The sequence below is a fragment of the Heterodontus francisci genome, chromosome 26, assembly GCF_036365525.1.
Source record: "Heterodontus francisci isolate sHetFra1 chromosome 26, sHetFra1.hap1, whole genome shotgun sequence".
In the NCBI taxonomy this organism is placed as follows: Eukaryota; Metazoa; Chordata; class Chondrichthyes; order Heterodontiformes; family Heterodontidae; genus Heterodontus; species Heterodontus francisci.
In genome coordinates, this window is record NC_090396.1 from 34,354,373 (window position 1) to 34,369,775 (window position 15,403).

Here is a 15,403-nt window from a genome sequence, read left to right on the forward strand (position 1 = left end):
GGAGGTGATAGTTGGTGGGAAATAAACTGTCGGTTTCTCATGCCCACTTATCGCTTCTTTAACAGCTGGTTAGACTTTACAGGGCATAACAGACCAGAGATCCCATCTGAAATGGACAGGAGCCTCATGAATTAATTCAAATTAGGGGCAACTATGATGCCGATGTTATTTTTTGATCGTACTGTTTGACTACTGCCCCTTCCTGCTCCTACTTGCAAAACAGGTCCTGAGGCAGCCTTTAGCAATCTTATTTAAAGGGATCTTCAGCTGTAAAGCTGTAGAAAGATATTTTTCTTGCAGTAGCATGTAGGTTTTAAAGGATTTAAAAGCCCTTTTACTTTTACAGAGTTCTGAATTGTTAGAAGGCTTCAGACACAGCAGTTATTTCTTGATGGGGATACGTCTACAAACTCAAATCTGGGAGAAGGAGCAGGATGAGGGAAAAAGCACATCTGCCACTGGAGGGAGAGCAAATAGACGGAGGTTTGTTTGGAGAAATCTTTTTCCTCCCAACAGAGTTTACAGGCCCAAAAAGAACCATAGCTGCAGTTCTTCGAGGAGCACGCCAAAAGAAAGATTTAATTCTTCAGGGAGACAGTGCTAGAGTTGTGTCACATTCTACCTGGGGCCATCTGTCACCACTAGAAAGGCATTGTCTGTTGCCATCAAACTTACTGCAGCCTTGAACATCTTTGCTTCTGGCTCCTTTCAGGCTCTTACATCGGATATCAGTAATATCAGTCAGCCTAGAGCCAATGCTTGTTTGGAACAGGTGACTGACAACATGTCTGGATGCTCCTCCCCAGTAAGCTGTTAAGACAAAATCATTTTGTTAGACAAGAGTATTAAGATCTATAGAATCAGGTTGATGGAATTAAAGTCCTAGTCAAGGGGAGATAGTGGTCATGTCACTGTGTGAATAATAGAGGCCCAATAATGGCCTGGGGACATGGACTCAAATCCCACCATAGTAGCTGGTGGAGTTTTTTTAATTAATTAATTTTAAAAATCTGGAATCACAAGCTAGTCTATGAATTAGGAGAAGGCCATTTGGCCCCTCAAGCCTGCTCTGCCACTTGACAAGGTTATGGCTGAACTGATTGTGGCGTCAACTCTACTTCCCTGTCTACCCATTCCCCCCCACCACCCACCCCCCTCCCCCCCCCCCACCCCCCATACTCTTTGACTCCCTTGTCAATCAAGATTCTATCTAACTGCCTTAAAAATATTCAATGACTCTGCCTCCACTGCTCTGTGGGAAAGAGAATTCCAGGCTAGTAATCCTCTGAGAGAAAAAAAATTCTCCTCATCTCCATCTTAAATGGGAGACCCCTTATTTTTAAACTGTGTCCTCTGGTTCTAGTCTCTCTCATAAGAGGAAACATCCTCTCAGCATCCACCCTGTCAAATCCCCTCTTATATGTTTCAATTAGATCACATCATTCTTTTAAACTCCAATGGATACAGGATCAACCTGTGCAACCTTTCCTCATAAGATAACCCCTTCATCCCAGGAATCAGTCGAGTGAACCTTCTCTAAACTGCTTCTAATGCAATTTTATCCTTTCCTAAGTAAGAAGACCAAAACTGTACACAGTACTCCAGATTTGGTCTCACCAACATCCTGTACAACTGTAGCAAAGCTTCCTTACTTTTATATTCCATTCCCATTGCAATAATTGAAAACATTCCATTTGTCTTCCTAGTTACTTGCCGTACCTGCATACTAACTTTTTGTGATTCATATACCAGGACATCCAGACCCCTTGGTACTGCATAGTTCTGCAGCTCTCTCCATTTAAGTAATATTCTTCCTACCAAAGTGAACAAGTTCACATTTTCCCACATTACACTCCATCTGCCAAATTTTTTCCCACTCATTTAACCTATCTAAATCCCTTTGCAGACTCCTTATATCCTCCTTACAACTTACTCTCCTATCTATCTTTATGTCATCAGCAAATTTAGCAACCATACATTTGAACCCTTCATCCAAGTCATTTATATAGTGTTACCATCATGTGAGGAGGGTTCACAGGCTCCACTCTAGTCTTTCCTCTTATTTGAGTGCAATAGGGCTTTCCTTTATAAACAGTGGATGTGCTTACCACTTCAATGAGTGTTTACCTTTACCTTTGTTGTGATTGTAAAAGAACCAGTCCGATAGGTTTTCTTGAGTTGAAACAGGAAAGAGGGGAGTTTATTATACTTAACAATCTAAACCCGATCTAAACAAAAATAAACTTACACAACACATTCACGCACACACTCACACGAGAAGCACACATATGCAAATAGATTATAGAATGATAAGGGGTAGATTTGTGATTGGATTAGGATCCAGAACAAATAAAAATTGATACACAGTCTGTGGGGTTGGATGATTCCGTTGTCTTCCAGCTGAAGTTATGTTCCTGAAGTCTTTGGCTGATAAATTTGCAGTTGTGGCTGGCCCACCTGGTTCAGGCTTTTCTTGTAGGCAGAATTGGAGGTGGCTTTCTTCTCCTGGTGTCTTTGTCTTGGATCCAGCAACCAGCAGCTTGGCTTCACACACCCTCACCAGGCCTTCTGGAGCGAGAGAGAGAGGAAGAGAGACAACCCTTCTGGCTTTGGCCCAGAATGAGTCACTGGCTTATGTGCTTTGTCCAAGGGAAACTCCCAGCTTTCACAGAGATGGACAGATGGTTACATGACTGCTTCAGTGTATTGTCTGGAACCTTCTAATGAGATTCAAGTTTAGGAATTTCAGTCTCTCAGGCCTCAGGATGTTAATTTTTACACCTGTAAGAGTTGGCCCTTTCAAGGTTAATGTTCAAGGGTGGCTTTGAATATCCTGCCAATAAAGCAATCTCCTGTGGTTCACTCAATAGAGCAAGCCATTGTTTTGGATACAGAATCATCAGATACGTGTCTCCTGTTTGAGGCCTTGGAATGTGCAAGGTGTTCAAATGCAAATTGCAGTGGCCATCTTGGCTGCTAGCTTTTTTAAAAAGTTAACTGTAGAATTCCAGCTCTTTTTGTTTCATTAAAAGTTTAATGTAGGTTTCCAATTGATGAATTAAAAAAAATTCTCCTTTGGCATAGTAGGTTTTTCTTGACAATAGATTGTAAATATTTGAGGCCCAGCACTGATCCCTGTGGCACTCCACTAGTTACAGCTTGCCAACCTGAAAATGACACATTTATTCCTATTCTCTGCTTCCTGTTAGTGAACCAATCCTCTATCCATGCCAGTATGTGACCCCCTACACCATGAGCTCTTATTTTGTGTAGTAACCTTTGATGTGGCACCTTATCAAATGCCTTTTGGAAATCCAAGTGCACCACATCTACAGGTTCCCCTTTATCCATGTTACTTGTTACTTCTTCAAAGAACTGTAATAAATTAGTCAAATATGATTCCTCTTTCACAAAACTATGTTGACTTTGCCTGATTGCATTAGGATTTTCTAAGTGCCCTGTTATAACTGCCTTAATAATAAATTCTAGCATTTTCCTTATGACAGAAGTTAGGCTAAGTGGCCTGTAGTTTCCTGCTTTCTGTCTCCCTCCTTTCTTATATAGAGGAGTTACATTCGCTACTTTCCAATCTGATAGGACCTTTCCAGAATCTAGGAAATTTTGGAAAATTAGAACCAATGCATCTACTATCTCTGCAGCCACTTCTTTTAAGACCCTAGGATGAAGTCCATCAGGACCTGGGGACTTGTTAGCATTTTATTCTCTGTAGTTTTCTCTGTACCCTTTCTCTGGTGATTATAATTGTTTTAAGTTCCTCCCTCCCTTTCACCTCTTGATATACAAATATTTCTGGGATGTGATTCAAGTCTTCTACAGTGAAGACAGACACAAAGGCCTGAATTTTACTAGCGCGCCGCAAATCGCGGTGGTGTGCTCTGATTTTGGCGTTCCACCGCGCGGAGCAGCCATCACTGAGCCCCGTGATATTTCACGCAGGGGCTCATTTAAATGGAGTAGAAGAGGTGGCCGGTCCATCCCCGGCAATGGCATCCGGCACCACCACGCAGGCACCAGTGCCATTTTAGAGGACTTTAAACCCTCAGAAGAAATTTGAATTTTTAAAGGCACAGTATTTACCATTTTCTTTAAAAAATTAAATAAAAGCTGGAGGTCCTTTCACACGCCGCACCTCCCCCCACCCCAACCCAACAAATTTTGTCTTTGGGCCTATCGAACCAAATTAAACTTTATTCCCAACCAGAACTTCGCCCCCCCCAACCTCATTACCTTTGCCCTTCAACCCCTTCCCATCATCCCCTCAGTCAATACAAAGCGTTTTCCCTGCTCCCTCCCCGTCCTGATAATTTCACTCCTCCCCCCTCTCCACCACTGTGACGCCTCGCAATCCCAAACGGAGTTCCGAAGGTGCAGGAGATCTGGCCGGCGGCTGGAATATCAGCGTGGGACGGCTCCCGGGACAAGGTAAATTAATTTGCATGTTTTTATCTTAATTTTAATATTAAAATGAGAGCCCTGCTGCTGAACGGCAGGGGGCCACACTGAGGTCTCCCCGCCGCCGGTAAAATGCGGTGGGACCTTCTTGGTGTCGGGGGTCGTGGCGGGCCTCTCCCGGAAGAATTTCTCTGGGCCCCCCCACCACGACCCCCGACGTCGGAGGACTAGTAAAATTCAGCCCAAAATATCTGTTCAATGCTTCTGCCATTTCCTTATTTCCCATTATTAGTCTCAGTAAAACTATCACCAATTGTTGTAAAAATCCATTTGGTTCACTAATGTCCTTTAGGGAAGGAGTCCTTACCTGGTCTAGCTTACATGTGACTTCAGACCCACAGCAATGTAGTTGACTCTTAACTGCCCTCTGAACTGGCCTAGCAAGCCATTCAGTTGTCAAAGGGTAATTAGGGATGGGTAATAAATGCTGGCCTTGCTAGCAACACCCACATTCTCATGGAAGAATTTAATAAAGTCAGCCATAATCTAATTGAATGGCAGAACTGGCTCGAGAGGCTGAATAGCCTACTCTTGTTTGTGAGAGCAAACACATACATCACTTTCCCCTTGGACATGCGGAATAGTGCTCTGGGGTTTGCACAAACTGCAGGATTCCCAATGTCCTGGCTGTCATTCACTGTGCCTGTGTTGCTCTCCTTCATACAATTTGACTGCCTTCATAACTTGCAAAGGCTTCCACTTACTTATTTATGTATGTATATGGAACTGGTGTGTGAGGAGCACACTGTGCCTGCTTCCATGACAGCTGATATGATGCTTCTATCTTGCTTCCATCATCCATCGTTTGCCACTGTACAACATTTTAAAGGATGACTGTTTGGAGACAAGAGCTATTGCCTGCAAACTTAAAGTTCTCAAACAATGATTCAGATGCCTGAACAGGTCTAGTGCGGACATCAAATAAAGCACTGAAATCATTGTGCTGAATGCTGCATAACTTTGTAACACATAGAGCGACCATTAGAGGAGAACCTTGAGCGTACTGAGGGAAAGCTGGACGTGTAGTTTTTTTACCTCATTCTAATTCAATTTCTTTCAAAAAATAGTTTAATTTTTAAAGCAAATAATGTTTCTTTGCGGGAAATAGATCCAAAGGTAGGGTAGAAAGGAAAGGGAGAAAATTGCTGTTTGTGGGAGCTTTCTGGGTGCAAATTGGCTACTGTGTTTCCTACATTACAACGATGACTGCACTTGAAAAGCACTTCATTGGCTGCAAAGAGCTTTGGGGCATTTTGACTTTGTGGAAGGCGCTATATAAATCCAAGTCTTTCATTCTTTATAGGTGTTGGGTGTCTTACAAAGCATTAAGGTAAATAAGTCCCCAGGGCCTGATGGGATCTACCCTAGAATACTGAGGGAGGCAAGGGAAGAAATTGCTGGGGCCTTGACAGAAATCTTTGCATCCTCATTGGCTACAGGTGAGGTCCCAGAGGACTGGAGAATAGCCAATGTTATTCCTTTGTTTAAGAAGGGTGGTAAGGATAATCCAGGAAATTATAGGCCGGTGAGCCTTACGTCAGTGGTAGGGAAACTATTAGAGAGGATTCTTCAGGACAGGATTTACTCCCATGTGGAAACAAACAAACTTATTAGTGAGAGACAACATGGTTTTGTGAAGGAGAGATCGTGTCTTACTAATTTGATTGAGTTTTTTGAGGAAGTGACGAAGATGATTGATGAGGGAAGGGCGGTGGATGTTGTCTATATGGACTTTAGTAAAGCCTTTGACAAGGTCCCACATGGCAGACTGATGCAAAAGGTGAAGTCACACGGGATCAGAGGGGAGCTGGCAAGATGGATACAGAACTGGCTCAGTCACAGAAGACAGAGGGTAACAGTGGATGGGTGTTTTTCTGAATGGAGGGATGTGACTAGTGGTGTTCCGCAGGGATCAGTGCTGGGACCTTTGCTGTTTGTAGTATATATAAATGATTTGGAGGAAAATGTAGCTGGTCTGATTAGTAAGTTTGCGGACGACACAAAGGTTGGTGGAGTTGCGGATAATGATGAGGATTGTCAGAGGATACAGCAGGATATAGATCGGTTGGAGACTTGGGCGGAGAAATGGCAGATGGAGTTTAATCCGGACAAATGTGAGGTAATGCATTTTGGAAGGTCTAATGCAGGTGGGAGGTATACAGTAAATGGCAGAACCCTTAGGAGTATTGACAAGCAGAGAGATCTGGGCGTACAGGTCCACAGGTCACTGAAAGTGACAACGCAGGTGGATAAGGTAGTCAAGAAGGCATACGGCATTCTTGCCTTCATCGGTCGGGGCATAGAGTATAAAAATTGGCAAGTCATGTTGCAGCTGTGCAGAACCTTAGTTAGGCCACACTTAGAATATTGCGTGCAATTCTGGTCGCCACACTACAAGAAGGACGTGGAGGCTTTGGAGAGGGTACAGAGGAGATTTACCAGGATGTTGCCTAGTCTGGAGGGCATTAGCTATGAGGAGAGGTTGGAAAAACTCAGATTGTTTTCACTGGAACGACGGAGGTGGAGGGGCGACATGATAGAGGTTTACAAAGTTATGAGCGGCATGTACAGAGTGGATAGTCAGAAGCTTTTTCTCAGGGTTGAAGAGTCAGTTACTAGGGGACATAGGTTTAAGGTGCGAGGGGCAAAGTTTAGAGTGGATGTGCGAGGCAAGTTTTTTACACAGAGGGTGGTGAGTGCCTGGAACTTGCTGCCAGGGGAGGTGGTGGAAGCAGATACGATAGCGACGTTTAAGAGACATCTTGACAAATATATGAATAGGAAGGGAATAGAGGGATATGGGCCCCGGAAGTGCAGAAGGTTTTAGTTTAGGCAGACTTTTATGTAGCAGTTTGATACAATTGAGTATCTTGCTAGGACTTTTCAAAGGGTGGTTAAGAGTCAACCACATTACTGTCAGGGGTAAGGATGGCAGATTTCCTCCCCTAAGGGACATTAGTGAACCAAATGGGTTTTGATGACAATCCAGTAGATTCATGCCTCCAGAGCATTAGACTGGGCCTCTTAAATAGTATTCCAGTCGCGTTACCATTATGCTACTGTCCCCATCATGTTTACTATTAAAACACTTTGTGAAGAATTATAGTTAAAAAGAAGTCTGCACGTGCTGAAAATTCACATTAGATTCATCAGCATTTAAAATAAGACAAAAAACTAGAGTTTCTGATGAAGGATCTCACTTCAAAATGACCTCTTCTCTTGCCCGCCGCTGGCAAACTTGTGTTTTGCCATTATTGTTTGCATTATTTTATTTTAGCTTTTTGAGTTTGTTCCTGATAACTGAACATTCGTAATTCAGTTAACAAGAACTAATTGGGCATATGTCATTGGATAATTTTCCAAAGTTAGTGTAAGTTTTCCAATTTCAAACCATGCTGCCTATTTTAGGACATGGGAAAATCATACAGTGGTGGGAAATAGTTCACTATCACAGTAAGGTCAGGGGCAAAGGCAGTACCCACCTCACTATGTAGTTTAGAAAGTTAACATTTTAGGACCAAAATTTCTATCAGCAATAAATAGTAGAGGTGATGTTACAGACCTCAGATATTATACAGTTCTTTTCAGTATGGATTATTAAACATATTCACCTCCCTTAACAGAATACCCCGGTAAATGAAAAGGAATCATCTTCAGTGTTTTTCAAGGTTCTTTGGCATTATTTGCCAATATCTTTGCTTTAACCACACAGTAAATGTGGCTTTGCTCCCATTAGGCTACACCAGTGCTGTCATGCTCCTTCCAGCTCCACTGTAGCTCCGAAGACGGTTGTCAGTTCCCTCTCAGCCTCCTCCTGATTGTTCCTCTCCCACCCCGCATTGACCTCCTCCCTCCTGATCCCTTCCCTTCCCTCTCCCAGAACCTCCCTGTGGGCCACTGCCAGCAATGCAGCGGTGGGCGATTACAATTCTTTTCGCCAGTGAACTGCCTGTGGGTGCCCAGCAGGTGTCTGCAGCTCTTTGGTCTTGTGTAAATGAGGCCTGAGGCCCAGTGTCGGGTGGGCCTCAGGCCTATCCATTCCAGTGCAGTGTTTGTTTTCTGTGCCCCATTCGTGAACCAATATCTAAGCCATTGAGTTTTCTGTTGTCATTGAACTTGATAGGGAAGTAACATTTTTATTATATCGAAGCCAACTCAAATTCAATGGACTTTGGTCCAGACCTGATTTAAAAGCAGCAGCTGTTGCTAGACTATTTGACAATTCCTTGTCATATGGCAGTCGTTGTGTTAACTTTATGGGGTATTTGCTTAGCAAGAATGAAAGAAAATGAATCACTTCTGTGAAAATTTTCAGCAGTTATTCAAAGAATGTTGTATTAAACCACTCTTTGTTTCAATAATGGTTGTACTCCTAGTTAAAATCTCACTTATAAATGAACAATGAACTCTTCAGAGTTCCATGTTTTCAAGGCTACCCTGTAATAATAAATGGAGGGGAGGGCTCTATTCTAAACTGATTCTTACTGTGTAACCGAGCGGAGTATATAAATTCCTGTCTTCTGTATATGTCAGCAGATATCAAATAAAATGAAATGGCAGTACCCACAGTTCTTTACGCACAATCCCACTGGCCCAACAATGTTAATAATGTCTGACACTGCATTTTAAAGCATTACTTCTGCCTTAACAATACATATTGATTGAGTGCTTCACAGTCTCTCACTGAAGAGTGCATAGCAGTTCTTGCGTTGCTGATATTGCTTTAAACCTTTTCTTGTGTCAGCAGTGCTTCCCTTACAAGTGCTCAATGGATTAGTGCAGCTCTCCAAAAGCCTTTCTAACCAGAGGAATTGCTGGAATGTTTACCCCTGGCACTTTTTAGCAGCAGGGATCCTTACAACCAGTTTATAAATCATTATAGATATATATATATTAGATACTATAAGCTACTTCTCTACTGCAGCAAGGAATAGTTTAGCTGTTAGGAATTCTGATTCCAATTAATGGTCTCGACAACGTTCTGAATGGTGATGGAATGGTGGTGATTTTTTTAAAGATTTATTATTAATTTTACTGATGCAATTCCTTCAACACCTTGCATTTTTATGTGTACGGAACAACCTAGTAATAGCCTGCATCAAGTGGTAATAAAAAGCTTTGATATTGAAAGCGCCAGAATGTAAATACTCTGTATTGGTTAAGTGCAAAATTCAAGGTCTTGCTGCACATTATGATGCTTTATAGTTGACATTGACCCAAGATAGGCAAAGTAATCAACAACATTCATTTGTTCTTAATGATCTTTGTCAGTGGGTTATCGTTATTCATGACCCTGTTTTTATGCATTTATGACTTGTAGAATTTTTTAATTGTTGCTTTGTGTTCTCACCTGACATGATCTCACTATAATCAAAGCAAAATACTGCAAATGCTGGAAATCTGAAACAAACAGAAAATGCTGGAAATACTCAGCAGGTCAGGCAGCATCTGTGGACAGGGAAACAGAGTTAATGGGCTGATGTCGGAAGTCGTGGCGGGGGGTGTTCCAGAAAATGCCTCCAGGGGAGGCCCGCCATGGAACTCGACGCTGAGAAGGCCCGGCCCAATATTGCTGGCAGCGGCGAGGCCTCGTGGCAGCCCCCCGCCCCCTCCCCCTGATGCTCGGCAACGGGAGCCCCATTTAAATAACTCAATTAATTTAAATGAACAAATTAATTACCTTTACAGTCCCGCCATCTCTCCCAGTGCGACCTTCGCGCTGGTGGCTGGTACTCCCGGGCCTTTGAATCCCTGTCCAGGGAATCGAGGTGGAATACTGGTGGGGAGGGGGGAGGAGATATGTTTCCCAGTGTGGGAGAAGGAGGGAGCAGGGTCAAAGTCATCCCATTGGTGTGGGGGATAGTGGGAAGGGTTATAATGTAAAGTTTATGTATTTTGGTGGGGTAATGTCAGGTGGAAAAGGTAAGTGTTTTGGTGGGGGGAGAGGGCAAGTAATTAATTTAATTTGTTATTGGGGTGGGAGAGGGGTAGAATAAATGTATTTTTTATTTAAATATTTAAATGTAATGGTAGGGCTCAAATCCCTGTAAAAATGGTGTCAGTGCCTGTGCACAGGCAGCTGATGCCATTGACAGGGACGGACAGCCCACCTCCTCCACCCCGGCTATTTAAATGAGCTGCAGTGCTTAATATTATGGTGGCTGCACGACGTGCGGCCCACACAGGCGGGCTGACATTGTTTTCGCCTGCCGCCGTAATCAGCGGCGGGACTATAGATTTCAGCCCAATGTTTCAGCTTGATGACCTTTCATCAGAACATCTTAAACACTAACTCTGACCGGGATTTTGTCAGCACACTGGAGATGGGCTGGGAGGCAGGAAGGGCAGAAAATAGCATGGCAAATTTTCGGGAGGGTCCCTGCTGCAGTACCACTGCTGTGCAGTTTTCCCAGCGGTCGGAAAGGCAGCGGCTTGACTGCCTGCCCACTGGAGGCTGGCGAACAATTTAAATAAATAAAAGGCCAATCGGCGGCCATTTTCCCAGGCCACTGGAATTTGAACGGCGATGGAGCTCATGCCCCCGCCTGGAGGGCCTTGGTTTCCAGAGACTCCATGCCCCGAACAGGAGGGTTCTTCAGGAGCATCGGCCGCCCCTGTGGCCCTGATACCATCACTGGTGAGGTTACCCTCCAATTGCCAAAGGCCTGCCCGCCTGACCCCGGCACAGAATTAAGTTTTCAACTTCCCTGCGAGGACGCCAGCAGCTTAGAGAGGCAGCCGCCTTCATTAATTGGATGGAGGGTGCAACAGGGGACTCTTACTTGGCTGCCACCGGGAATATTGCCAGCGCAGTCCCGCTGCCCTCCTCTGCGGCCTTGCGATCCGTATTTGGTCCCGATGTCAGCACTTAACCTTGTGCCAGAAAAATCCCGGCCTCTATTTCTGTTTCCATGGAGTATTTCCAGCATTTTGTGCTCTTATTTATGATCTCACTGCAGCTAGTGCACAGAAATGTGTTCTTAACTTACATGATCTCTTCATTAATATCCAGTTGAGAGAGCACAGTATAGCCCAGTTATCATCTATGCTGCTTTCTTGTTTTCTGTCTGAAGCTTTTCACTCACTGGATCAATATACCAAACAACAACAACAACAGCTTAAATGTGTATAGCACCTTTAAGGCAATAAAACGTCCCAAGGGACTTCACAGGAGCATTAAAAAACAAAGTATGACACTGAGCCATAAAAAGAGATATTAGGTTAGATGACTAAAAGCTTGAACAAAGAGACAGGCTTTAAGGAGGAAAGCGAGATAGAGAAGTGAAGAGCGGAGGCAACTGACAGCGCGGCCACCAATGGTGACGTAATTACAATCGTGGATGCACAGAGGCCAGAATTAGAGGGGTGTAGATATCTTGGAGGGTTGTTGGGCTGGAGGAGATTGCAGAGATTGGGAGGGCTGAGGCCATGGAGGGCTTTGAAAACAAGGTTGAGAATTTCAAAATCAAGATTTTGCTTGTAGGAGCCATGTAGGTGAGAGAGCACAGGGGTGATAGGAGAACAGGACTTGGTGTGAGTTAAGACATGGACAGCAGAGTTTTGGATGACCTCTCGTTTATTGAGGGTAGAATGTGGGAGACCAGCCAGAAATGCATTGGAATTGTCAAGTCTAGTGGTAATGAAGGTATGAATGAGGGTTTCAGCAGCAGATGAGCTTGGATGGAGCAAAGTTGGGCGATGTTGCAGAGGTGGAAATAGGCAGTCTTAGTGATGACATGAATATGAGGTCAGAAGCTTACCTTGGGGTCAAATGTGACACCAAAGTTGCAAACAGACTGGCTGAATCTCAGACTGTTGCCAGAGAGATGGAGTTGGTTGCTAGGGAATGGAGTTTGGAGCGGGAACCAAACAAAATGGCTTCAGTCTTCCCAATATTTAATTGGAGGAAATTTCTGCTCATCCAGTACTGGATGTCGGATAAGCAGTCTGATAATTTAGCCACAGTGGAGGAGTCGAGAGAGTGGTGCTGAGATAAAGGTGGGTGTCCTCAGTGTACAAACAACAATTAAAAGTGATAGTGCTGGTAGTGTTAGCTCCTTCTGTTTTTAGTATTACGATCCAGTAAGGAGGGGTCGCAAGCCTCCCCTCTTACCCTTCCTCTTGTTTGACCACAACAGGTTTTATTCTTTTCTCAAACAGTGGCTGTGCTGACCACTTCAGTGAGTGTTTTACCTTTTACCTTCACTGTGATCACAAAGAACCAATCGGACAGGTTTTCTTGAGTTTCAACAAGAAAGAGGTGAGTTTATATACTTAAAAAAATCTAAACCCGACCTTGATAAAAATAATAAAACTATGCTATACTTCCACCACCACCACCCCCCCCCCCCCCCCCACATACACATGAATCACACACACAAACAGGTTACAGAGTGATAAGGGATAGTTGGGTGGATTAGAGTCCAGAACAATTAAAAGTAATCTATGGTCTGTGGGGTCGGGTAATTCCATTGTCTTCCAGCAAAAGGTGTGATCTTGAAGTCTTTGACTGGTAGAGGTGCACTTTCTGGCTGGCCCACCTGGCTCAGGGTTTTCTTGGAGACATAATTGTAGGTGGCTTTCTTCTCCTGGGCTCTCTGTCTGTAGCAATCTGTAGTCTTGGATGGTCTATTGTCGCAGACGCTTTTCAAACTATCTGGAGAGGGCAAGAGAGAGAGAGACACACACAGCCCTACTGGGGTTCTGCCTGGTTCGCACTCGAAGCTTATCTGCTTCAAAGTCTCAGGAGCTGTCTCCTGTATGTAACAAAACTCACAGTTTTACACAGCCTGAGGAGACTGTCACATGGTTCTCTCAATCCCCTTTGTTGTTAATGAGGTCCAAAGTCTAAAACCCAAACCTCTTTCAGGTGGTTTGTCAGCGTTTACCCTCCTGGAGGGACATCTCCACTCATGAATGCCTCAATATGGCTTTGAATGTTCCACTAATGAAGGTGATATGGACACGTGTTTTGAAAAATAATCTTATTGAACAGGAAACTGCAGAGTGAATCTTTGAATCTATTTAAAATATAGCGAGCTTCTTTCCTCTGTGCACTATCATGAAGTTATAAACCCATTTATAAAGACTGGGTTTATGAATTCAGCAATAGCTTGCATTTATATACTGTTTTTAATGTAATAATATACCCCAATACACTTCACATCGAGGAGAATGGACACCCAACAGAACCAGAAGACTTAGGAGGGCTCACTGAAAGCTGCGATGGATGTACTCAAGTGGACAGGTTTAACGAGAGCATTCCAGAGAGTACAAACAAATTTTCGAAAAGTCAGTACAGCTGGAAGAGCAGTGGGAAGGCGGGATGAAGAGGAGGCCAGAATCGGAGGACTGAATGACGCGGGATGGAATTTAAGGTTGGAGGAGTTTGCAGTGGCCGGGGTGGTTGAGACTATAAAGTGATTTGAATGGAGGATAAGAATTTTGAATAAAATGCATTGAAGACAAACAAACAGTGGAGGTCAATGAAGGGGTGGGTAAGTTGGATTTGTCATGGAGCAAGATGTGGATGATGGAGTTGGGGTTTGTAGAGAGTGAAGCTTGGGAGGCTGAATGCCTCTCGGAACTCTCCCCCTATAGTTATCAAAAAATAATGATGGATTTTACATGTTGGAGAGCTGGAGAACTCTGAGCTTGTTCTGTGGAGTTTGCCCTTTCAATGAATTTATAAGATGATTGGCAACTTCTACCTTGCCTGCTTGGGGATGCCACATCATTTTAATATTTTCCACAAAACACATTTATATCGTACATTCTCACATTTCCCAGAAACAACGAAAGCACTTTACCTGGAATGACATACATTTTCCAGATGTTGTATATAGGTGAACACAACAGTAAGATCAAACAGACATCAGTGAGGTGAATGGCCAATTAATCTACTTTTTAATGATGTTAGGGGTGAGGGAAGAATGTTGGCGAAGACAGCTAGAGACCTAGGCACAGTGGGCGGCACAGTGGCGCAGTGGTTAGCACCGCAGCCTCACGGCTCTAGTGACTCGGGTTCAATTCTAGGTACTGCCTGTGCGGACTTTGCAAGCTCTCCCTGTGACCGTGTGGGTTTTCGTCAGGTGCTCCAGTTTCCTCCCACAGCCAAAGACTTGCACATTGTTTAGTAAATTGGCCATTGTAAATTGCCCCTAATGTAGTTAGGTGGTAGGAGAATGGTAGGGAATATTGGATTACTGTAGGGTTAGTATAAATGGGTGGTTGTTGGTCGGCACAGACTCGGTGGGCTGAAGGGCCTGTTTCAGTGCTGTATCTCTATGACTATGACCTCTCCACTGTCTTTGAAGTAGGGATGTGGGATTGTTCCAATTGAACAACAGATGGGGCCTCAGTTTAACATCCCATCTGAAGCATGGTACTTCTGACAGTATTACACTGAAATACCAGCCTAGATTATCTACCCGAGCCCCAGATAAGGGCTTGGAACCAACAGCAACTGACTCAGAGACAAACGTCCTACCAACAGAGCAAAACTGACAACACTGTCAGAAACTTACTTTAAATCAAAAAGAAGGGAAATACAGCTGAAACTTGAAACATCTTTTTTCAACCAGCTGCGAGGCAGAAGGGTCTGAGCCATTCATGGCCAGAGGCCAGAAGCCAGTCTTGCTTTATTAATGTTTCTCTCTTTCGCTTCCTTGGGTCTTTGTAAACAGTGAACAACAAAAAACTTTGGCGAGGTCCGATAAGTGCTGTGACCCTATAATCCTGGCATAATATATGAACAACCTTCTGAGGAAGGGGATAATACATTTCTTTCAATCTGTGGGCAATTTCTGTTATTTCTAGAGAATAAACATGGTTCACGCAGCTGTGCGGAGACCATATAAACCGAGATTCTCTCAATTCCTGTTGCCTTGTTTCTTGTTATTCTTCAGCTTGCCAATTTTGTTGCAGCCTC